We start from the raw sequence: 27,330 nt of genomic DNA on the forward strand, positions 1-27,330 counted from the left end.
TCTATAAAATGAAGATAATGATTGCAACTTGCTCCTAAGGTTATTGCAAAAAAAAATATAATGTATGTCAAGGATTTTGTAAACATTTAATAGTGTTGACTATCATCATCAATAAGTAATAGGGAGACACTGAAGGTTTTTATTTTTAATGTATGGAATAATGCAAAAATTTCCATAATATAGTAAAATAAACAAGAAGATAATATATGAAACTACAAATCCACTATGCACAGCTGGCTCTTCCTTTCAAATACTAAGTTGGGAGTAAATTTCTTTTTTTCCCTTTTTTACTTCTCTCCCCTCCCCCACCCTAGAGATGGCAATCATTAAAAACACACACACACATATAAATATATATATATACACACACATGTGTGTGTATAAGTATGTGTAAATATGTATGTATTCACACATGCTTCTATTTCCCAGTTCCCTTCTCTGGATCCAGACAGCAATTTTCTTCATATGTGTTTTATAGTTAGTTGATTATTCTTTTCTTTTTTTAGATTTTTCTTAAAACATTATTGCTGTTATTGTTAACAATGTTCTTTTGCTTCTGCTCGTTTCACCCTTTTCATGCAAATCTTTCCATGTTTTTCTGACATTCTTGAGCTCATCATTTCTTAAAGTACAGTAATATTCCATACCAATCATATACCACAACTTATTCATTCATTTCTAATTGATGGCCATTCCTACCATTTCCAGTTCTTTGCCCACACAAAGAGAACTGCTATAAATATTTTACAACATATACAATTTTTTTTCTTATTCTCTAGTCATCTTTGGAAATAGACCAAGGGTTTTTTTGGGGTTTTTTTAGGAAACAAACATGGTCAGGTTTGTGTGAAAGGAAGGTTACTTTGGCAGTGAGGTCAAAATGGATTGGAAAGTGAATAAGACTGGAAGAGGGCAGATAAATTCTAAGACCATTACAATAGACCAGGCAAGAAAAATACTGCCAGTAGTTGTTTAACAAATATTGAAATAAATTGAAATCCAGCTGTGTGACATTCCTCTGTATTTTGGTGATTCAGTGAATACACTTTTGCCTGTTGGGCTCAATTCCATCTCTCTCTGTATTTATGCAATTAAACCATTCCTCCAAAGATGAGAACATACCCTGTCTTTAAAGGGCTCTTGGAAAAGAGTTCATTTAGTATTTTTTTTCAATAACCTACCTCAGTGTATAACAATGTTCCCTGTCAAAATGAATTAGAGAAATGTCAACCTGACATATTCATTTTGTTCACTCTTGCACAATCAATAAACTGGAAAAAATATCATTATATTTTCCATTTAGAGATGTGACAATCCAAAAAGAATCAGTAATTAGATCAGTCAATTAATGAACATTAAGCTCTTCCTATGCAAAACTCATGGTGTTAAATGCTAGGGAAAGAAAGACAAAAGTGAAACAATCAGTGACCTCAAACTGCATTCTTTTTTTTAAAAAAAAGTATGTTTTATTTATAATTTAAGGAATAAAACAAAAATTTCCATAACATTCTATAATTAAAATCATGATTGTATATGAAGCTGCAAATCTAGTATGAAAACCTTGTTATTTCTTTTAAACACACAACCAAGTAAACATGTCAATTATTTTCCTCTTCTTTTCCTCTTTTTTTCTTCCTTCCCCGACCCCACCCTAGAGATGGCAAACACTACATACATGAATTTTGACATAGACATAGACATGCACAGTTGGTTGGTTATTGTCCATTTTTAAAGGGGACCAAAATGTTATCACCATGTTATAGTCTTACAGTGTGTTTGATCAGACCAATGTGAGCCAGAATGCTCTACCACAAGTCAGATACAGATAATTCATGCAAACACCAGGAGTGGATTCACTAAACTTGTACATCTCACATTTCTTTTGAGCTACTTCACTTCTTCTTTGCTCATAGAGCACAGCTTCTCTGATGAGGGCACACCATACTAAGAGTTCCTATGCTTGGGTTTCCATAAATGTGTGTGTTGTTTGGAGAGGAGATATGTAAACACACCTGTCTTGGAAGCCAGGAGTGGGGGGGGGAGGGTTGGACAATGTAGTGCTTGAGCAAAGCCTCGAAGGGAACTGGGGCTGACAAAAATCAGAAATGAGAAGGGAATACATCCTTAACAGGGGAACCAGCCAGAGCAAAGACACAGATAGAGGACATAAGGTGCAGAATAACAAGGTCATTATGACTGGGATACACAATGTCAAGGGATGTTAAAGTGGAAGAAGACTGGACAGTGGTAAGAGTCCAATTTGTGAAGAAAATTAAAGATCAAAGAGAGGACTTCATATTTTATCCAAAGGAAATCCAGGTAAGGAAGCACTGGCATTTGTTGACTGAGTGGAGAGGGAAATGTGGTGACACTTTGCTTTAGAGAACCATTTTGGCAGTTTAGTTAAGGATAGATTTCCATGGGTAGAAGTTAGAGCCTGGTAGGCCTAAAAGGAGTCTATCACAGTAATTCAGGTAAATGACAGTGAAAGTCTAACCTAGCTAAATAACTGTGTGAGCAGAGAGAAGAGATATTTATGAGAGATGTTGACATTACAAGCAACAAGATTGGCGGCTGATTACATCTACGGTATGAACGAGAGTAAGGAGCTGCAAACCTGGGTGATATTGAGGTGGGTGTTGTTCTTAACTTTAATATATAAGCTTGGAAGAAAGATAGGTTTGGAGGAAAAGATAAGAGTTCTGTTTCATACATACTGAGTTGGAGATGAGGATTTCAAGATGAATTTGTAAGTTTGTAGAAACTAGGGAATGAGAATGATAGTATTTACATAATACTTTCAAGTTTTTAAAGCTCTTCACACATACTCTCACATTGGATCTTCACCATATCTCTAGGAGGGAACTTCCGTGGGGGCTGGAGTCAGTTTAAATTGGTTTGGAAAAACCAATGTTAAAATTTTCATTGTGAGCATTTTCTCTTTGGAAATTATGCAGTGCTACAGATTGTCAATTTATTGTTTTGCTGATTTTCTAGATGTGAGAAAATGATGGAGGAAATGGTAATACAGATTAAACCTAAAAGTATATCATAGATGCAGTTTATTTTTGAGAAGAGAACTCAAGGGTCAGACAGTTCAACACTTTCATTTTTAGATGAATAGACTGAGATCCATAAGAATTAAGTGACTTTGCCTAGGTCACAGAACTAGTGATTAGTAGATCACTGGGGTCTGAAGACAAGTCTTCTAGCTCTCAATATATTGCTCTTTCCAATGAGTACTAGGCAATTTAATTAATTCAACTACATACATGTTAATAATTGGATCTTGATCACCTTGGCAGCAAAAGTTTTAAAACACAAATAGTATTTTCTGAATACTTTAGGTGGCTTAGATATAATTTTTTCCATTTGCAATTATATTTTTATATCTTTTGTTTTTACAACTGCTTCATTTCTGAATTGATTTCTCCCTCTCCCTACCAAGTTAACCATTGCTACAAACAACACATCAACCATGTCTCATCATGTAAATTTATGCATATATATGCTATAAACCAATATACACATATTAGATATGATTATATATGGGCATATATATATGAGCAGTGTATCATATGTTGTGTTATATTACATATTTATTTCTTGTGATTGAGTCATTACAGTCATATCCAACTCTTCATAACCCCATTTGGGGTTTTCTTGGAAAAAATAAAGGAATGGTCTCCATTAGTTTTTCCAGTTCATTTTACAAATGAGGAAACTGAGGCAAATATGGTTAAGTGACTTGTCCAGGGTCTCAGAACTAGTAAGTACCTGAGGCCAGATTTGAAAAGAATGTGTTCCCAGTTATTTGTCAGGGTCAGTCTTGGTCATTATAACTGCCCAATGTTTGACCCTTTGTTTTTTTCATATAAAAAGGCATTATACAAATTTATAACTTGTAAAAATATTTAAATGAGAGACAGTATGGCATATTGGCTAGAGAACTGATATTGAATTCAGAAAGATCTGCATTCCTCACAAGTAATGGCTATGTGACCCTGGACAAGTCATTTAAGGTCGCCATACTCTTGACAACAATGTTTATGATGAGAAGGTCATGAGATCCTCAAGTGTTCAGTAGTAGGCTATTACTATCACTGTTTCCAACTTCATTCCTCCCAAGGACTACCTGCCATGACTAGTAGTCTGATTCTACTTTAGCATTAAATCACCCAGAATTAAGCTTGTCCTCTTTTGGTACATTGATGATTAAGGTCTCCAGGTCCTCATAAAGTTTTTCTTTGACTTTATCAGCATTTGTCATGTTGGAAGCATAGGCACTGGTGAGAGGGGCTTGGTATTTTACTGTAAGTGGCAATCTCATTGTTGGGACCCTGTCAATCATTCCTCTTGGCGGACATTCAAGCTTGTTGACTAGTTTAGTTTTGATTGCAAAACTTACCCCAGCTTCGTGGTGTTCCCTTTCCCTGTGGCCACTCCAGAAAAATGTGTATCCAGTTCTAACTTTAGTACACAGGCCTTCATTTGCCATGTTTTTTAGCATGATATTTTCAGTCTTGTTATCAAATGCCTTCACTGAGGATGAACATGGCCTCAAGGTCAACTACTGTACTGATGGCAAATTCTTTAACTTGAAAAGGCTACAAGCCAAGACCAAAGTGGAGGGAGTATTGGTGCATGATCTTCCTTTTGCAATTAATTGCATACTCAATGCAGACTCTGAAACTGAGATGAAACAAAGTATGGATCAATCCTCTGCTTCTTGTGCTAATTTTCATCTAACAATTTAACACCAAGAAAACTCAAGTGTTCCATCAGTCAGCCCCACACCATCCATATGTAGAACCATCAATTACAGCGAATAGAGAAGTTTTGAAAACTATGGACAAGTTCACTTACTTTAGCAGTGTTCTTTCCAAGGAGTAAGGTAGTTGTCAGTAAGGTTGACACTTGCATTGCCAGAGCTAGCTCAGCATTTGAGAGGCTCTGAAAGAAAGTGTAGGAGAAAAGACATTAGACTGCCTACCTTACTGAAAGTCTACAAAGCTATTGTGCTGACTTTACTGTATGCCTGTGAAAGCTGGACAGTCTACAGCACCATGTCAGGACACTGAATCACTTCCATTTGTCTTAGGAAGACTCTGAAGATCACCTGGCAAGAGAAGATAGCAGACATTGAGATTATTTCCCAAGCTAAACTGCCCAACATTCCAACAGAAAGCACAACTCTGATGGGCTAGACATGTTGTTAGAATGCCAGGAGCGTGCTTGCCAAAAAGTCTATTTTAGAGAGAATTCAGACAGGGCAAGTAAAAGGAGAAGTGATACTGGGACACCCTGAAGGTCTCTCTTAAGAATTTTAGAATTGATTGTATAGCATGGAAGATATTGGCACAGGACCACCCAGCATGGCATGACCTCATTAGTGAGGGTGCTGAACTCTATGAGAAAGGCAGAATTGAAGTAGCTCAAAGGAAACATGACATCCATAAATTTAGGGTGGGCACCCCAGATGTTCAAATGGACTATTTGTGCCCACCCTGTGGTAGAGCATTCTGAGCTTGTATTGATCTGATCAGCCACAATAGGACACACTGTAATTTTTGTCTAATATTGTGTGATCTTATTTTGGTCTTCTTTGATACTGAGAACCAACTCTTGGCAATTCTTATAGACTATAAGTTGTGAAGAGAAAGTTTGAATCTGTATTGATAGTGGAATTTTATTCACCTTGGATATCCCCATATTGGGTCATTGGCCTCATTCCCTAAGAAAATTTTTCCCAATAAAAAAAGAAATGAAATTGCAGTGTATTTGTTTTCATAGATATTTAAAGAGAAACAAAATTCCCTTTCTAGGGAACTATTAAAAATACACCAATTATTGATTATTTTCAAATCTAAGTTCCTTTCCCATTAACTTTTCTTTCTTTACCACAGGGTACCTCATTAACAAACTAAGCGCATATGGTCTGAATCTTCAAGTGGTGCTGACACAGCTATTTTTGCTTCATTGTCTGCACTTTTTCCTTCTCTGGCACAGTGTGCCACTTTTGCTGAGAATGAATTTAAAAGTTTGAGTAGTCTTCCATCATTATCAAAGAGTATGACTTATCTACATCATAACTCTCTGCATCATTGTCACATGTCACATATATATATATATATATATATATATATATATATATATATATATATCCAAGACCCATAACAATAGCTCCATAAAAGCTTCAGACTCTTTTCAAAACCCTGACCACTGCAGAGGTCGAGGAATCAAAAGCCAAGTTATTGTACTTTGCTTACAACATATAACTACAAGTCATAATTATATTGTCTGAAAACCCATAACCATAAGTTTGAATTGCTAAAACTCTGCCAAACTCTTAAAACAAACATCAGAAAGAAATTCTCTCTTTTCAAGTTTCTTTCCAGAATAGCTTGTAAATCTTAAAACTCAATGTATCTCTGAACAATTACTTAAAGTAATACATTTCAACAACTAAGTGCTTAAAAAAAAAATAAAAGCTTTGGACCCAGAGAAGTGACTTGATTGCTTTTCAGAATACAAAATAATGCGGGTTCCTTTCCATTATGTTTATGGGTAAATATGCTTCCCCAATCTAAAATGAAAATAATTATTTGTAATCTTTACAGAACCTCAAATGACCAAATTCTCCTATCTAATATCTTAGATCTAACTCTGAAGACCATCGGTGCTGCAGACAATGATTTTATGTCACTGAATTAAAATCCTGGCCAGTAAGCTAGTTCTTTTTATTGTATTTTTTGTTTGGTCCAGACTTTTGGTGTTACTGGTTACTGGTTACTGGTTACAACCCCCCAAAAAAGAAACTCCCTGTACTAAGAAAATCAAGAACTCTTTAGTAACATTGTCTTAGTGGTTAAATGTATTGTCTACAGTCTCAAAGTTATATGTATCAGGTCTAACATTCATGTCAGGACCCTAATATCAAAGCCAGCTATTGCAATATCACATTGCCACCTGTAGTTTATCATAAAATAGCTGCACATCCCCAAAAGTGGAAGCTCAGATAATCTAGCCTCCCCAGAGATGGTATAGTTCTATATACATATCACATGTGACTAAGAAATTTTATTTTTAACAGTACATGGTTAAATGCAAATATATTTAAAATGAGATAAAAAGACAATAATGAATAAATCCTCGGATTTTTATCTCTGAAAGTAATTTTCAAAGATTTCATATTGCCTTAATATAAATTATGTGATGTATTCTCATATACTATAAAGTATTAGAGGATTAAATGACAAAAATCCTAATTCAAATATGACTTGTTACTAATTGCATCATGGCATCTCTTGCTTTTTTAATTCCTAATCACTAATCTTAGCATGAAATTCATATGATCACATGTTCTAGTATAATCATGTTGTTTTCTACTCTTACATTGTTTTGTTCTAGTCAAAAATTTTGAGTAAGTGAATTCCCTTTGGTCCTAGAGATTTCATGAATATAGATTGTAAACTTCTGAATACCTAGGATCTGTTGTTTATATGCATTCAGTTATTAGTTGCGATAATCCAGATAGAAATATAGTCCACGTGCAAAAATCTGAACATTTTACTGAACAGAACTATCTACTGGATAGATTCATGGGCAAAGGTCTCAGGATTTTATCAAATTGTATGTTTAGTATAAGTTAAGAGTGGAATATGACATAAAAAATCTGATGGAACTTTAGTCATGAAGGGGTTAGTCTTGATGTACTCTACTCTGGGGACCACATTTTAATAGGCATAGTGACACACTAGAGCTCATTCAGAGCACACCAGTATGGTGCATAGATACTCAACCCTTTAGCTCTTCTGGGCCATATTACCAAACAAAAACTCATCAAGAACTACATATAGAATTTCATATTTATTTGTGACTATAATGTACTCCAGATGACCTATAATAATAAAATGTGATAATGCCACATGAAAGGGCTTTTCTGACTGTGTGCAGTCATGGAATGTGGATTGGACATACCTGGGAGAGTCTGGTGATCACGCCATTCTATGATTGACTTAAGTTACTAGAGACGGTTGTCCTGGAAAGAATTTTTTAAAGATTTTTCTGGAAATATGGTAGTTGTCTTCAAGTATTCAGAGGGATCCCAAATTGAAAATATTTTGTTCTACTTGGTCCTAAAATAAGAGATTTTTAACCTGGAAATCCATGGATTGATTTTAAAAGGTCTGCGAACTTGGAAGGAGAAAAAAAATAAATGATTATTTTTATAGTTACTTTTCTTTGTAATTCTATGCATTTAATTTTATTCATTTAAAATCTTGATTCTGAAAAGGGGTGAATATGCTTTACTCGACCACCAAAAGACGTTTAATGGATGAAATTTATACCCATGATCTCTGACAATTTGTTGACCAATTAAGTACAAAGCACCTTGAAAGCCATACACTTAACATTACACCACCAACCTATGGCATTCTTCCATTGAAAAAAAAAAATCTCATATTGATTTCTTACCATCTATCAAAATGCAGAACTATACACTCTGACAGTACAGTAGATCAGTCTCAATAGTAACAGAAAAATTCATTGGTTAGAGTATTGAACCTAGGGGTGGCTAGGTAGTGCAGTGGATAGAGCACCAGCCCTGGAGTCAGGATTACCTGAGTTCAAATACAGTCTCAGACAATAATTACCTAGCTGTGTGGCCTTGGGAAAGCCACTTAATCCCATTGCCTTGCAAAAACAAACAAACAAACAAACTAAAAAAAATTTTTTTTAAAAACTGTATTGAACCTAAAGTCAGGAAGACCTGAGCTTAAATCAGGGTCACTTAGCTGAGTGACCTTGGGCAAGTCATTTAATCTGTTTCCCTCAGTTTCTTCATCTCTCAAATGATCTGGAGAAATGAATGGCAAACCACTTCTGTATATCTGCCAAAAAAACTCCAGATGGGTTCACAAAGAGTCAGACATGCCTGAAAAATGACTGTGAAAGACCACAAGAACAGTAAAGTTTTTTTTTTCAAAGTCTCTGAACTTTAAAACTTCACAAAATTCAGCATAACCATTAAACATTGTTTTTATGTTTTTATACTCATATAATTAGTATATTAAAGTTTATGTTTTGTATGACATTGTGAATATTATCAGTAATTAGAGAGCCATTCTGGAAACAACTGACATATTAACATATAACTCCTTTTCTATCCAAGTAGGTCAAAGTATTTTATTAATGCAATGTAATTATTACACAGTTGGTATAGAAGCTTTTTAAATTTTAATAGCATTTAGTGTTTATATAGTCTAATTACTCTAAAGATTATTTGGGAGAAGGGAGATAATTTCACTATTTTGCAAGAACTCTCAATGTGGAAGTTTTTTACATCCATGTCAATTGATAACTTATCTCTATTTTATTTTCTCATTGAATTGCTTGAGGCATTTAAAAGTTCAAGGATTTGCCTATAGTTATATAAATAGTAGGTGACAGATGTGGCTCTTGAACTCAGGACTTTTAAATCCCAAAGTTATTAGTCATACACCGCACTATTACACCATCTCCATAATGACATGATAAAAATCAAGTGAACACAACTTTTAGGGAAATTGTTCCTAATTCAAGGAAATCAATCTTAACTGAGCATTGGACTCAATTATGCTGTTTTCATTTTCTAATATCAGAGTATTCAGTCTAAACTATTTAAAGATTTGTGTATTTTCCTCAGCCAACAGTTGCCATCTACTATTAACTTTGGGACATTTGAGATTCTTGCCAACCATGAAATCCCATGATTCTCTTTAAAAGTAACTAAAAACACAATATAATATTTGATGGAAAACTGTTTACATTAAAAAGAGAGAAATTAGCAACAGAAACTATAACATCAAACCATTTTTATAATATGTCAATAAGAGAGCAGAACTTTTTCCCAGAATAAGGAAAACATGAATATAAATTCACTCATTTTACAAGTTGTTCTCAATTGAGCATTGGGATACTTAATTTGATAAGGAATTCTTGATACCTTCTTTTCAAGGAAACAAATCAGATGTAGTGTAATTAATACATTAGGACTCATGTCTTGGTAGTATGTGCAGTGTTTTTCCAGATGAAAAGGCAAGGACATTCTTGAATTTTATCTGGACTCTGACATTGGGCAACACATGTAGGGATCTTTGATGAAGCTGCTGTTTGAGAAAGTCTGTACTGCTAATGCTGGCTAGCTCTGGGTCCTGATTATGAAAGTCCTCTGGACTGAAATACTCCTCAGATTACACAGAAATAGCAATAATGAGGGGAAAAAAAGAAAGGGAAAAAAGGGGAAAAAATCCTTTGCTACAGTCTGGGAAAAATTTTGTTAAATGATATTATTATATGGGTTGTTGAGTTCTTTAGAGTCCTTTGAAGGATGGCCAGCCTGTTTCCATGCTTTGTTTATATAGGGAAATGGTTTAAATAAAAGACTGATCTGAACTATGTTTGAATTCAGCGAAATATTTACATTATGGCATTATTGATAGAAATTTTGTCTTGCTCCTTAGAAATGAGGGACTGTTTACTAAGGATAGCACTTTTGGGCCCAAACCTAACTTGTGGAATTCATTTTCTCTGTATTAGTCTGCTGCTGGGTTTTGTTCCCCTATTTGTCACGCATAGAAACAGCTACCTATTAGAGAAATCATAGTTTTGGAGTGAAAATATTAGAAACACATGCATTATTCCTTTGGAGAGGGGGATAGGATCTAAACTGTTTTCTTCAGTGAGTGCTAGTGGTCAGCCATGTATCTGGATTTGTGTTTGTGTATGTGTGTGTGTATGTGTGTGTGTGTGTGTGTGTGTGTGTGTGTGTGTGAACACCTACATCACATCAAATTCAAAATACATTTCTATGATAAGAGAAGAAATCTCCATTCTGTCACAGTGCAATTATAATCCATTGCATATATTTCCACAAATTTTTGATTGATCAATTATGTTGATTTCGCCCCCTTTTTTTGCTTTTAAAAATTAGCATTTATTATATGAGATATCTCTCTGGAAGGAGGAGGAGAAAAGAATACTAGAAGAAATTATTATGATATAAAAATTACATCAATGAAAACTTTAGTGAAAAAAAAAAGAAAAATTACTTCTATAGTACATCATAAGATTACCATGACTAGCAAGCTGGACAGATAAGTGGTGCAGTAGATAGGGCACTGACCTTAGAGTCAGAAGAATAGCAATTCGAATCTAACCTCAGTCACTTGACACTTGATACTTACTAACTCTGTGACCTTGAGCAAGTCACTTAACCCTGATTGCCTCTCATCCAGGGCTATCTCTAGTCATCGTGATTCCTACCTGGTCACTGGACCCAGGTGACTCCGAAGAAGAAAGTGAAGCTGGTAACAGCACATCACCCCTCATTTAAATCCGATTCACTTGTTTGTCATGGTGTCACCTCCCTGATGTCATGGTTTTCTTCAAGAACAAAGTACAAGCATCATCATCATCATCATCATCATCATCATCATCATCACCATGACTAGCATTAAACATGCAGATAAGTCAAGGTGAATGATAATTTAATCTTTAGTTAGCTGGAGTGAGTTAGCAGTTAAGTAGAGGAAACTCTTTCCACTTAGACCTGAAAGTTTAAAAACCCATCTCTTGATTAGAATTTAAGATGCCAAACTCAAAAACAGTATCATAACTAATTCAACTTCTCTGAAACGCTTTCCTAGTCTCTAAAAAAGAATTCCCGTGGACCTCCTGAGCATGATTGTTTTGAGAAAAGAATGAAATTATATAGGTAAAAAAGCATATTCCAACTTGTAATCTCTTATTTTGATTCTTTATCTCAGTGTCTTTTTCTCCTTCTCCTTTCTCTGTCTCCTTTTCTTTCCATCTTCCCGCATGTTCTGTCTTCTTCTTCTTCCTCATTTCTCCCATCTATCCCAAACCCTTCTCTGTCTCTTCTCTGCCCTCTCCTTCTTCCTCTCTTTAACCTACCTCTTCTCCATCCCTTCTCTCTCCCTTTCCCTCTTCTCTTCACTTCTCCTCCCTCTCTCTTTTCCCCAATCATTCCTTGCCTTTCTTTCTCAGAGAATAGGAGCCCTCTAGATTTGGAAGGAACACTGGTGATCATGTAATCCAACCTTAAGAAACTGAGGAAACTGAGACCACCTGTAATGGTTAAATGCCTCACCCAGCATCCCCTCAGTTTAAATAAAATTCAGCTGCCATTATTCAGGATGTTTCCCACTATAACTCACTGAGTAGCTGGAGACAGAATTGTATGAATAGATTCATATATAGTTAAACAGTCTATGTTTTAACTAAAAACATTTTCTCTGTTTCCTCCCAAACCCTTCCTTGCATACTTGCTAGATCCTGGATTCTCTTTAACCCATTTCTAACCTCTCTTCTTCTTCCTTTTACCCCAGATGCTCAAAATTTATAGACTTCATCTACTTCTTACACAATTCCCAGAGTTGTTCCATTTGATGTATAAGTGAATATAAATGCACCTAACCCCTCTATCTAATTGGTCATGCTTCTCACCTTCAAGTTGAGGTGACTGGAAGGCATAGTAGATAGAGTTGTGGCCACCATTATTAGTACAGACCTTCTCAAACAGCAGCTTTGTCAAAGATCCCTACATGCACTGCCCAATATCAGTCAGGAAAAGCTTAGTCCAAATCCAACTTCAGATACCTTCTACCTGTATGACTCTAGGCATGTCACTTAGCCTCTGCTGCCTTAGTTCCTGTATCAGTAAAATGGGTATAATAATAATATCGACTTTCCAGACTTGCTCTGAGGATCGAATGGAAACCTTCGCACATTAAATCCTGACTTCTTATCATCACCATCTTCTTTGTTATTATTATTAATATCCTATCTATACTTGCTCCAAAAAAACTGATCCTCCCTGGACATCTTAACTGTCTTGACTCTCTGAACATATCTGCGGCTCCCCTTTTTTCAATATCTTTTTTCTGAGAACAGTAATTGGGTCCAACTACTGAAAAGGACTATTGACAGGTAACTATCCCATAGCTCAACTCACAATATGTTTTTCCTCCCTAGAATAAAATTTCCTTCCCTGTCCCACAATCCCCCTTAGATATATTCTACCTTTAATAAACTAAGCAAATACTAACTCAACTTGGCTATTCTCCATGCCTGGAACAGCACAGGGGATACATTACTGAGCCTGGAGTCAAGAAGACTCGTTTTCCTGTGTTCAAATATTTTCTTTCTGTGTGACCCTAGACAAGTCACATAACCCTATTTGCCTCAGTTTCCTTATCTGTAAAATGATCAGAAGAAAATGGCAAGTCACTCCAGTATCTCCCAAGAAAACCCCAAATGGGGTCATAAAGAGCCATACATAATGAAATAACCAAACATGTCTGGTACTTAGTAAATTAAGTCCCTCATGATTTGCCCTTTCCATCTACCTTCTCTATTTGCCATCAGAGTCCTGTATTTGAAAATCTAACTTGCTGTTCAATTTTGGTCATGTCATCAGGAAAGTTTGAAAGTCCCCCATTTCATTTGAATGTCCATCTTTTCCCCCAAAAGAGTACATTCAGTTTTTCTGGGAAGTTGACTCTTGATTGTAATCTAGGCTCTTTTGGGATATCATATTCCAAGTCCTATGAGAACTTAACATAGAAATACAAATCTTGTGCTATTCTCACATTATTAGTATTCTTCTCATCTTGTCCAATGGATTTCTGATATAAATGGACCAAGGACAAATTACTAACCTACTTTTATTCTTTAATATTTAACGTTCTTCAGACTATTGAACAAATTGATAAAATAGCTTCTTTATCAATTAAAATAACATAATATTAACACCCTTTATATAGAAACACCTTAAGACTATATGGTTTAAGCTGATACTATTTTTATCCTAGTCTCATTTTCCTCATCCCATAATGACTGTTTTCATTATTCTTTAATAAATATTAAGTATAATTATCTTAAGCTGGTACTTGGTCTTTTTATGTTCTTACTAGCTCTGTTTGCTGATTCAACATTTAATTCTCTGCAGTGTCTCAGAACATCCTTCCTACTGAAACCACTTCTTCCTTCCCTCTTCCAAATTCTTTCAGTCTCTTTTGATTTTGTTTCTTCTAAGATACCACTGCAATAAATCAACAAGGCAAAGAATCCTCCAAACCCTGAGCACCATTAATAACCTAAATAGCTCAATTGCTATAGTGTGTTGAAATCTTTCTCTTAAAAAGAGGAATTATCTTTTTCCCCCTGGAAAATTAGGTTGAAAAGAAGCTTTTAGAGTTCATCCTATTAAAGGAAGATTGGGGATTAATGATCACTTTGGCAAGCTCCCTTTATTGAACTGATGGAAGCTGACCTGACATCTAGATGGAACTAAATTTTTATAAAACTCAGATTTCTCCCACCTCCTGCTTAGACAGCACTAATGGATTGGAATCATTCATTTGAGACACAATTTCCTCCTCTTCCTTGAGTGCTAGACCTCATTAACAGCTGCTTTGGCAATGGGTAGGGAGAATCCATAGAGAGCCCAAATGAGGAGGCCTCAGCTGCAGGTAAACTTAATAGAAAGCCTGTCTCAAATTTGGATAAACATTTTCTGAAAGATCCTTAGAAGTTGAATTTAAATGCCACCTGCTGAAATAGAATTTATATCAATTAAACAATTTAATTAAATTCATATTGGGAGCATAGTTTTTTGATACTTAATTTCACTAGCCCTTCAAGAAATACAATAAATTCCTTACACATAGAATAAATCAAAATATCTCTTCAAAAGACTGAACTTTCCTCAGCCATGATATTTTGATTTTAAAATGAACCAAATGGATCTTTGTTATTTTTCAAAAGAATACTATTCTTAGGTTAAGTCTACACAGGAGTTTTGCTCCATAGCTAAGAAATGACAATATTTCTTTTAAAAAATTCCTTTATATTGGCAAGGATGAGTTATGTCTTTCATTGATTCTTTCTGCAAATGCCAAACAATCTATTTCAGGAATTTAAACCCTTTTTTCATATCATGGACATCTTTGGTTTCAGTAAAGGCTATGGAGTACTTCAAATCTTTTTAAATATTTGAATTAAATAGTAAATTTCATTTTGAAGTGAAGATAAAGATAGATATACCTCAGATAATCTCTCAAATACAAACATATAATATAGATATATATGGAGAGATATAGATAGATAAAGAGATACATGTTTCATATACCTATATGTGTATGTATATGTATGGATATTGCTCTGACATCTGGCCATAGATCTCTTATGGTCTATGGATATAGCATACTGAGATTTTTGTTCTCTGTATTGTTAGTAGTTTGTTTGTTTTATTTTTTTGCCTGGAGAGACAGGAATAGCTGAAGGAGTTTGCTGTGTCTAGAAATAGTTTGTTTCATACATGATTGAAATATGGTGAAACTAGGGAGATAATTCTTCTAAAGGTAGCATGATATAATGTATTGAATCCTGGATTTTGAGTCTGAATGCCTGAATTTGAGTCCTATATTCATGAACATTAATTAAGTAGCATAGTGGATAGAACCCTAGGCTTAGAGTCATCAAGACTAGAGTTCAATATGTAGCCACAGAAACTCTTATTAACTGTGTTATCTTGGGCAAGTCACTTAACCTAGGATTGCCTTTATTTCCTCATCTGGTTAGTGTGGACAATGATATGAGTTAACTCAGAGTGCTTGTGAAAATCATATGGAGGGGTGGCTAGGTGGCGTAGTGGATAAAGCACTGGCCCTGGAGTCAGGAGTACCTGGGTTCAAATCCAGTCTCATACACTTAATAACTACTTAGCCGTGTGACCTTGGGCAAGCCACTTAACCCCGTTTGCCTTGCAAAAACCTAAAAAAAATCATATGGAGTAGCATCTGGGAGAACCAAAGACCTGAAAATATTATATTAATATTATTTTATAAAGCATTGTATTATATAATATTTCATATTATACATCATATAGAATATTATATATTTTAAACATTTTATTAATGTTATATTAATATACTGTTATTTTTATCATTTGCCACATGGCAAGCTACTGAAACTTTTGCAGCTTCCAGTTTGTTCATATGCAAAATAAAAGAGTAATAACCAACTTTTTCAAACCTTTGATTTGAAGGAAGAACATTTTGTAAAGAAACAATTTTGCAAAGAAGAGCTACAAAGTATTAGCACACATTTTTTAAAATGTTCTGAATCCTTCATAACAAATGCAAATTAGAATATCGCTATTGGCAAAGATTAGTTCATGTCAGACTGAGCCTTATACAACTTTTTAGAGCCATGGATTAGTGCCGCATTTTTTTTTTTTTTTTTTAGATTTTTGCAAGGCAAACGGGGTTAAGTGGCTTGCCCAAGGCCACACGGCTAGGTCCTTATTAAGTGTCTGAGGTCGGATTTGAACTCAGGTACTCCTGACTCCAGGGCAGGTGCTCTATCCAGTGGACCACCTAGCCACCCCACTGCACCACCTAGCTGCCCCACGCCACTCTTCTTGAAAGAAAATTGAATTAGAGAAAAAAGTTACTAACTCTTCATGCACTTTGACCCCCAAATCCCACTACTGAGCATATAACTCAAGAAAGTTCAATGTAACAAAACATTCACTTAAGAACTTTTTGTGAACATGAATATAAGATGAAATGCTGGAAATAGTATCAAAAAGAAAATGCAACACCTTTTTTGGGAGGGGACAAAAAAATTTAAGTAAGTATTGCTGTGATTAACATGAGCTAAGGGGAAGGAGAGATGGAGCACCTTTTTTAAAAGGAAAAACCTTTGTAAAGGACAAATTGGAATATAAATATTAGCTTTTACTATTGTCACTCAATCCCAAAGCCCTCAGGTCTCAGAAAATAAAGCAAGGATAGAAAGTTTACATTGCAAATCTTGTATACCTCAACTTTTAATGATGGAGGAGGAAATGGAATTAAAATTTTCTGATTCTAAATCTAGTTCTGTTCCTCCCCCCTCCCACTGCTTTTAGCTTCTCTTAGCTCTTGGGCTGCTTTGATAGCTTTATTCATAAAGTATTACAGGCTAGCATTTTAATTTTTCTGTGTCTTCATTTTCTTATCTGTAAAATTAAGGGTCTGGTCTAGCTCAGAGGTTTTTCAACTTTGTTTATATCATTGGATACCTTTGGCAGGATGGATGCCTTCTCAGAATAAAATTTTTAAATAAATGATTGATGTGTTAAATTTCACTTAGAGTTTTAGTGAAAATGAAAATGTCTTCTCCCCCCAATCCAAGTTCACAGATATGTTGAAATGTTCCCAGGAGTCTCTGAATCCCAGGTTAAGAATTGCTAGCCTAGAGGAGATCTAATGACCTTTCCATGGCAAAAATGAAAAAAAAAATGATTCCTTACTGTATACTCTAATTCTGTGGCCACAAGGAGGGGCTGAAGAGGAAGGAAACAATATTCCTTAGATACAGCTGTTCCTGATGTTTCTACATTGACCACTTGATGGCACCCTCCATACTTATCTTCACAAGTTTATTCATCCCTAACAAGTTTATGATACTTTACCCTGGTAATATAACTGCTTCTACTTATTGGAAGCACCATCACTGGGAAGATGCAAAGATTTGCCATTCTATTTTCCTTTTTTGTTGGTCCATAATCTGCTATTTCCTTGGTATTGGGGATATCCAAGAAGATGCAATGTATAATCCTAGAGAATTAAGAACTAATTCTGGGTCACTCAATTACCGCTTCAGATGTAGGGCTAGAAATCAGTACTTCTTTACTCTTTGGCTACTCTATCAGGATTTTTCAAAGCAAAGATTCAAATTTCTCCTTGCTTCTCCCCATCAGACATTTCTTTGTTATGCAAAATCCATATCATGAAAATGTCTTTGTAGAGTAATTTCATAATCATTCTTAAATTTGTTAGGAATTCATTGTGAAGAATAGGATCATATTTTGGGCTCTCATTCTTTGCATATGTATCTCCTAACCCAGTGTAGGTCAGCATCTTCTCTTCAATTACTAATCTTAGAGCAGTTCCTACAAGAGATGCTAAGTATCTTTCCCAGGGTCAACCAACCAGGGTATATTAGACGTAGATCTTCCTAGTTTCAAACCTCTATCATTTTTTAAAATTTCATTTTCAACTCTGAGTGTTCTCCTGTTCCTTCCTCAACCCACTGAGAAGTCAAGAGATACAATACCAATTATAAATATGAAGTAAGGAAAATACCATATTTCCAAATTAATCATGTGAGGAAAAAGCAAGAAAAATAGATAAAGTAAAAAAAAAGTTATTCATTCTTTTCTGAATGTTAATTGGATCTCTCTCCATAGGTGGATGGAATTTCTCTCTAACCCGCTACCCACCTTACTAGTCCACCTTACTCGTGAATATTTTTGGAGGGTCAGTTTGTTTGTACTTAAACTATTTTAAAATGCTTCTTTTATACTTAAAATGTTTTATTTATTGACCTGAAGAAACGTTATCTTACTTGAAAGGCAAGTTCTACAGAGTTGCACTTGTATTCTTCTGGAATAGGAGATAATTGAGTATTCAGTATTATGAAATGAACCAACCTTTAATGAATACATTAACTATTTATGGTACCACTACAGGTGAACCATTTGGAAACTGGGACAAGGGTAGAGTTGATGAATTTATTGTTGCCATGACAAATTTCCAACACAGTAGATGAAATGAGTATTCAATTTAATCAGGAGAGCTCTGAGTTTGAATTTTGCCTCTGACACTTACTACTATGTTACCCTGAGCAAGGCAATTAACCTTTCTGATCATGAGTTTCCTCAATTGCAAAATGGGAATAATAACTGTTTTAAATAAACCACAGGATTGTCAGGAGGACCAGATGAGATAATATTTGCTAGAAACTGCTTGGCAGATCTTAAAATGATATCTAAATGACATCAGTTATTGTATTGGTCTGCTCTAATTCACAAGGTCATGAAGACACAATTGAACAACTCTCAGTATATATATGTATACATATATATATATATATAAATGCATGTGTATAGATATATATTTGTATGTAAATAATGGATATATACACATATTATATTTTTCTATAGACAGGCAGACAGAAATATAGAGACAGAGAGAGGAGAGTCAGAAAAACAGAGATAGAAATAGAAAGACAGAGAGAGAGAGAGAGAGAGAGAGAGAGAGAGAGAGAGAGAAATTAGTGAGAGAGATTCATTATGTATCCTTTAAGGATATGTTAGGTTACATGATTTTTTCATAGTCATAATTATAGCCTTATTTGGAATCAACAGCATTATAACATGTTTGCAGGATTTTCTTTCCATGTAGTCTTGTCAAATGCATGGTTCAGACCGGGCATTTCAGGATGGGTTAAGCATCTGTGGGAAACTGGCACTGTGAAATTTGAGGTTTAGGATTTCCCTCCTCTTTGTTTTCCCATTCACTCAATGCAAGCTATATCCCAGAGTCCAAAATTCAGCGATTTAAGAAAAAAAAAATCTTTCTTTAAAAATGCTGCTTTAAAAGGGAAACAAGAGAACAAAATATAGGAAAGGGGTAGTATTGCCATCCTAGGAAATTGCTTCTATACTGCCTGTAGAAAATGATCAAGCTACATCCTTTAATAGTCTCATTTACCATTTTAACAGAAATTTTCTTTATTTACAAAAAGGAAAAAAAACCATTCTTTATTGCAATCCAAATATCTCCAGTTTGGCCCCTCCCCTTCTCACTCTGGCTTACCCCATTTTCTTTATTTCTTGTGATCAACAAGAGACTGAATATTCTTGAGCCTAGCATTCATCCAAAGTCACTAGAGCTCTGGTGCTGACTGGGCTCATGGGTTCATTTCAAAATTTGCCTTTTGGTATGCAAAAAAATCTTCAGGTTAAAAAAAATGGAAAAAAAGGTGGTTTGGTGGGCTTTGTTTAGCATTCAGAAAGGGAGGAGGATGAAAGGAATGCAATATTCCAGATGGCAGGTTTGATCCTGCCTCTGACCCACCATTTCCCAGAATTTGCTTCTTTTCTGATGCTTTTTGAGTTAGCCCATGCTGAGCTCACTCTGAATCATGGTCTGGTTACCTTTGAACTCCAGTTTCCGGGCCCTTTTGGCAAACTATTGCTTAGTGACTCAGTAATTGTAATAAGAGCACAGTCAGTTAATCTTCCACTTGGAAAAGACATGGAAGCCAGGACTCACTCCAGGGGAGTTTCAGAATACATTTCTTAGCTATTGGGGGAGGTGAGGGAAGACCATTCTTCCCATTTAATTTAGTTAATTCAACATTCATCTGTAGAGTAGCCATGAGTGATAGGATAGTGGTTAGATGATATGGGAAGGCCAAAACAAATATATAAAGTACCTTCTTCCAACTACCTGCAAACGATCGATTTGACCCTTTTGTGTTCTCTATACAACACATGTTTTTGTTTTATAGGAGATCCAATAATGAAGGAATTCCCTAGACTCCAGAAAATCAACTCATGCTTTGGAACCTACAATAATATTGCTTAGGGGATTAGGAGGTAAAATGATTTACCCAAGGTCACACAGTGAGTATGTGTGAGAATCAGGACTTAAATTCTGGTCTTCTTAACTCAGGACCTAGCTCTTTGTCCATGATACAGCACTGTCCACAGATTGTTGTGAAACTTTAATTGATATAAGGAGTAATGTGGTATAATGCAAAAGAGCACTTAAGAGATCTGATTTTTAATTCAAGCCCTCTGCCTAGTATACTGTAAGGACTTTAGTAAATATTGATTTTTTTATATTAATACAGGACACTTTTTTTCATAGTCCTACTTTGGATTCTATCTTTGTGACCTCAGACAAGTCACCAAACATCTCAGTGCCTCAGCTTTCTTTATCTGTAAAAGAAGGGTACAGACTCAATGACCTCTAAGATCCCTTCTGGGCTTAAAGCTATAAACCTTTGCTACTTCTTGAATTTATCTTTGAGAAGAGAGACTAGGTGGGATTTAATATCTATACATATAAATAAATACCAAATGTAAAGAAAGTAAATTCAAAATGATTAGAAGTCAGGGAGGTCAGAGGAGAGAGTTGCAAAACATTTGAAAGGATAAGAAAGGAAGCATTTGAGCTGAGCTTTGATGATTGGTAGAGAGTAGCAGACTCGGAGGTCAGGAGGGACCATATTTCCAGCTTGGAAGGTAGTCTGTGCAAATACATGGAGAGAGAATACAGTATGTTGTACATGGAATTGCTAGTGGATAGAGTACTTGGGTCTGGAGTCAGGAAAGCTCTTCTGAAGTCCACAGCTGGACTCAGAAACTTCAACTGTGTGAGTTTGGACAAGACACTTAACTATATTTGCCTCAGTTTCCTTATCTGTAAAATGAGCTGGAGAAGGAAATGCCAAATCCTAAGAAACCAGTATCTTTGCCAAGAAAACCCTCAATGGGGTCATGGAGAATTGGACATGACTGAAATGATGGAATAACAAATGTATATGAGAAACAGACAAGTCATTTGTACTAGACCATTGCATATGTGAAGAGAAACGATATAGAATAATCCTGGAGAAAAAAAAAATGGCAGCCAAATTGTGAAGAGCTTTAAATTCCAAATAGAGGAATTTGTGTGTCGTCCTAGAGGCAACAGAGAACAATGAAACTCTCAGAAGGGAGGAATGAAGAAGTCAGACTTGGGGAATGTTACTTTGGCAATTGAGTGGATATTGGATTAGAGAGAAAAGAAACCAAAATCAAGGAGACAAGTTTGGTGGCTATTGCCAGAGTCCAGACAGGCGATGAAGGTGTCAACTGGGGTCATGATCCTGAATTTGAAAGAATGGTATGGAAAATGTTTTTGAGGCATAATTGCCCCATATTGGAAACTGGTTGGATATAGGAAAAGGGAGAGTAAAAAGATATACTCTGATTCTCTTACACCTCAAAAAACTTCTACCTTGGTGAGGATTGACAATATTTATACATATAAATAGATACAAAATAAATGCTTAATGATTTGGTTGAGGGAAACACAAGGGATGTACACATGTTATAAATCTGGGTTCCTGGAAGGATATATGTATCCTAGGCAGATAATAAGGAAATTAAAATGAAAAGTACGTTTACATAAAAGACAGTTCCGTTTAGAACATATTGAATTTGAGATATAAATGGAACATCCAGGTGGCTCAATGGAGAGTGTGCTGGGCTACAGTAAGAAACATTTATCTTTATGAGTCCAAATTTGGTCTCATATTAGCTGTATGACAATGGGAAAGTCACTTAACCCAATTTACTTCACTTTCCTTATCTGTAAAATAATATGGAAAAGAATATGATGAAACACTCCAGTATCTTTATCAAGAAAAGTACAAATGGAGTCATAAATTATTAAAGATTGAGGCAGCTAGGTGACGCAGTGGATAAAGCACTGGCTCTGGAGTCAGGAGTACCTGGGTTAAAATCCGATCTTAGACATTTAATAATTACCTAGCTGTGTGGTCTTGGGCAATCCACTTAACCCTATTTACCTTGCAAAAATCTAAAAAAAAAAAATCATTAAAGATTGCTGAAATGACTAAACAAAAGGAGACATCCACTTGGAAATGTCCAATATAAATTCGTCTCATTTATCTATTTATACTTCAAGCACAAAGCTAAGCATCTTGCACTAAAGATAGCAATAAGCTATCTAATAAATTCTTGCTGATTAATTGATGTAACATGAGCTTAGGAGAGACCAGACCTTGATGTGTAGTCATCTCCTTGGAGATAATATGTTAAGCACTAGGAGTTAATAACTTATGAAGAGAGGAGTGAAGAAAGTATTGGGGATACATAATTAAGGGGCATAATCAAGCAAATGAGATTGAGAAGGAATGGCCAGGTATGTGGGAGTACCAAGGAAGCAGCATACCAAAAGCTCAGAGAGAAGAGAATGTCTATGGGAGAAAAGTCAACAGTTTCAGCTATGGTAGCAATAAAGAAGGATGAGTACTAAGAAAAAGCCAGTGAATTTGGAAATTAAGAGATCGTGAATAATTCCTTGGAAAGAGCCAATTTAGTCACTTTGCTAGTTTATAATCATAACATATAATTTAAAAGTCAATTTTATTTAGGCTAATTACAATTCAATCCAACATTTATGCACTTTCTTCTATGTACTAGGCACTGTGCCAATTTGCTAATTATATTTGTTTTGCTTTTTCCTTCTAATATAGCTTGCTTTGTGTGCATTTTTCCACATTCTCCAGAACAAGGTGTATTTCATCATTTTTGATATGGGAGGAAAAAATTCAGACAAATGGAATGTCACCTATTTGTATATATCTTATGCACTCATTAAGTAATAGGATTCCCTCAATGGGAGATTGTAAGCCATTAGAGAGGAGACCAGATGAATGGGTTGTCTTTGAAAATAAAGAGAAGAGAACACCAGATCGAGGCTTTTTTTCAGATAAAATGTTTTTACCACTATTGTCAAGATAGAATATTAAATAGTAAGAACCATTGATCTGAAAAGAAATTTTATAATTTTATATAATAAATAAAAATATTGTAGAGAGAAAAGCCTTCTCCATAAAAAGATAAAACCTAAAACTCTACAAAGTTGCTGTAGTTATTGTGTGGAAGTTTTCTTTGTTCAGGATTTGAGGGCTATATCAGATTATTATTATACAGGTTTTAGGTACACCTCTGAATAATTGGCATTCACTGATTTTGCTGTTCATTTGCTTTTAAAGATTGAAAATATCTAACCCTGACAGAAAGAACAGACAAGGGTCACTCAAGGCCAGTCCCACTCTGATTGTCACAGGAAAGTTTAATTCTGATTTGTTTCTGACCTCAGTCAGTTTGCTTCTCTTCATGTTTCCTCACTCTTGAGGGCTTGTTTTATTGATAATAAATTTAGCCTAGACATCTAAGTGGCTTAGACCCACCCAGCATTAGATCTCACAACCCTATAAGATTTGGCAACTTCATACTTCCAGAGACAGTAAGTCTGTACCATCATGATATTCAGGTTATATTCACTATTTAAAAAGATGTCTAGTTATACACATGTAAATTTAAAAGCAAATATTCTGTTCTGCCTTGTTAAGTTCAATGCTGTCAACTTTTAGTAGCTCTGCCAAACCAAGATTTCCAAATCAGACTGTAATAGTATTATAGAGTAGATGAAAAAATCGAGTTTGTACATGTCATCTAATTCATTAAGTTTGGTTTTTTAATGGGTTGTGCTTTTTTTGTTTTAGACTTTTTCAGTTCCTAAATGAAATGGAGAACGCTAACTATATTACTAGCAAAGTACTTTGATACTTGGAATTTTTATAATAGACTTATATGTTTAAGGCACCAGAATCAACCATTCTGGTAAGAGGAGATAATTATCTATGCAGATCCACATTTTCCATCATCTCACACTCTTACAATTTTTGTTATTACTGTAATTTTCAAGAGGGAAAGAAAGGTTGAATAGCATAGTTGAGGTTAAACTAAAATCCGTTTGCTTCTTATAAAGTTGCTGCTAAAGGAATATAAATATTCTTAGAATGAATTGGATTTAATATGGAAAACCCAATTTTAATCACTAGTTAGAAATAATCACTTTGGTGAATTAAAAAAGTTTGATATAGCATTAATAAGAATCTTTAATTGATTAGCAAAACTTTATTGAATTCTCAGGATTTTGAAACATTGAGATTTGAAAATAAGGTAAAAGATATGGTTCCTGTCCTCAACAGATTTGCAATCTAATTTTTAAATAATAAATTAATTTTTAAAAAGCATTTATTAAGTTATCATTTTATTCTAGGAATTCTGATTTGTGGGACAAATAGAATAGTTCCAATTTTCAGGGAGCTCACATAAAAGTAAGGACAGCTATCACTTATAGTATGGTCTTACCCCAGTGAGAATTGTCCTATATATGATGAGCTAGATACTGAGGTATATATAAGATATAAAAAAGAAAACGGCTCCTGATGCTTAGGCCCTTTTGAGATATGTTTAAACAATAATAATGCAAATATAAAAATTCACAAAAACAAAAGGCTTTTAGAGGTAGGGATCATTAATTTCTGTTGCCAAAACTGATCAAAATAGAATTTATCATCTTTCTCATGAAACCTATATCTTTTTTTGACATCCCTATTTTTACCCCCCCATTTTTTCCTGTGAACAGGACCCCAAATCCCAGAGTCCTTTCTGGCTGCTCCTACTTCCTCAGGCCACATATCTAATAATTTGCCTTATTTTGCTAATCATCTCTCTATCATGTCTCTCAGATCCCTTCAGTCTTCCCCTCTCTTATCTGTTCTATTTGACATCTGACATCAGTGGTAAATGGGGTCTTCAGCCTTGTGTAAGTAGTTGTTTTCCTTTGTTCTGGAAGAGAACCAAAATGACATCACTATGTTGGTGTCAAGTAATGAATGAGTAATGAGCCCCTGAAAGGTGAATGCCTTTCAAGAGTGACCTTCTTTGCTGCTAATTCCCATCCTGCAACCTTTCTTTCATTTCTATTAAATATCCAGTAATCTGGGAATTAGTAAATAATCTTCCCTTAAAGGATTCCTTTTTACACACAAATTACATATCCTTTGTAATTTGGACTGAATTCTTATTTTTTTTTTTAGGTTTTTTCAAGGCAAAATAGGGTTAAAGTGGCTTGCCCAAGACTATACAGTTAGGTAATTATTAAGTGTCTGAGGCCAGATTTGAACTCAGGTCCTCCTGACTCCAGGGCCGTTGCTCTATCCACTGCACCACCAAGCCACCCCTTGGACTGAATTCTTGTAAAAGATTCTACTTTGGAGTATTCTGACATATTCCTAGCTAATAAAAGGAAGCTAGATATTTAATGATTTATTATTTGTTAAGATATTTAAAAAATCAAGGCAGCTAGGTGGTGTAATGGATAGAGCACCAGCCCTGGAATTAGGAGGACCTGAGTTCAAATTTAGCCTCAGACACTTATTAATTAACTTGCTGTGTGACTTTAGCAAGTCACTTACCCCCATTGCCTTGCCAAAAAATAAAATATTTTTAAAATCACGTAACAGTTTCTTTTCCATAGACCAGGTGTATTTCACTGTAACTTGAAAATTATATACTTGACTCTCATCTCAACCCTCACCCAATTACCCCTCCCCCACCCAGGTCACAGAATAGGGATGGATGGGATGTGACTACAGGGTCAAATGAATCTTTCCAAAGAACAGGCAGGATCACATTGGTCTAATCTTTAAAGGCTTTCAATAGCCCTCTGTGATTTACATAAATTTATATAAGTTACATAGTCCACACAATTTAATTATGAATCTCCATAATGAGTTCCTAGTGTGATATTTGTAGCTCCCTGTAATATATATTTTTATTTCAATAGCTCTTGCTTTCAATAGCTCAATAGCTCTGTTTTGAACTCTTCTCCACTGAGTACATGTTCTGTGTCCATGCTAACTGCACTGTTGGTTCTTTCTCAACATGTCTCAGATTGCCCTGCCTCTTAGTCTTTGCTTAAGACTTCTCTGTGCCTTTTTCATTCTCCAGTTCCATCTATACCTGCAGACATTCTCCCCAACCTTGACAGTTACTTGTTTTTTCTATCTGTTTCTATGCATACCATCCTACTGTCATCATTGTAATAAATAATTGGTGACTAAGAAGCTAAGCAATGAATAAAATGAACCAGATGCCTTTCAACAGGTTATTATGGGCATACGTTTCCAAGTTGTATGAAGAAAACAACAGTTATCATTTAAAAAAATTACTCAAATGTGATTGTGAGATATGTAAATCTTAACTACTTTTTCCTGGTGCCAGGAAATAACTGGGTACAGATTATAAATGTAACATAATCTAGCAATATGAATTTGAGTCAGTGACTTAACCTCTCTCATACTTAAATTTGTCATCTATTAAATGGGCACAATGACATGTGTGTATTTATTTCAAAGGGCTTCTTGGAGGAGTGAAGAAGATTGATGCATATAATTTAATTCAAAAATATTTATGAGATTACTATGTATAAGACATTGAGGATACACAAAGTCTAGGATTAAACAACAGAAGAAGACCTTGACCTCAAGGAGCTTACATTCTATTGAAAGAATATGACATATGCATATCCAGAACAACAGCTATTGTTTTTATGTTTTTTTCAGGTATACGTGTGTATGCATGTATATGCATATGCATATTATACACATGTATATATCATATATATATATATATTTGCCTCTGCTAACAAATATGAACATCCCCATTATATCAATAGTCACTGGGTGGTGCTGACATCCTGAAGGGAGAAAATTAACATATTTTGTGAAGGTTTTAGCATAACTGATAAGGTTCAAAGATTCTGAATTGAGAGGAGT

The 27,330-nt window shown here is 35.0% G+C and overlaps 1 protein-coding gene across 1 annotated transcript in view; it reads left to right on the forward strand.

The window, feature by feature from the left end:
- The window catches only part of NAV3 (neuron navigator 3), a 1,126,484-nt gene that overhangs the window by 479,441 nt on the left and 619,713 nt on the right, over positions 1–27,330 (forward strand). The window lies entirely within an intron of this gene.

Source organism: Macrotis lagotis, chromosome 2, assembly GCF_037893015.1.
Source record: "Macrotis lagotis isolate mMagLag1 chromosome 2, bilby.v1.9.chrom.fasta, whole genome shotgun sequence".
NCBI classification, from domain to species: Eukaryota; Metazoa; Chordata; class Mammalia; order Peramelemorphia; family Peramelidae; genus Macrotis; species Macrotis lagotis.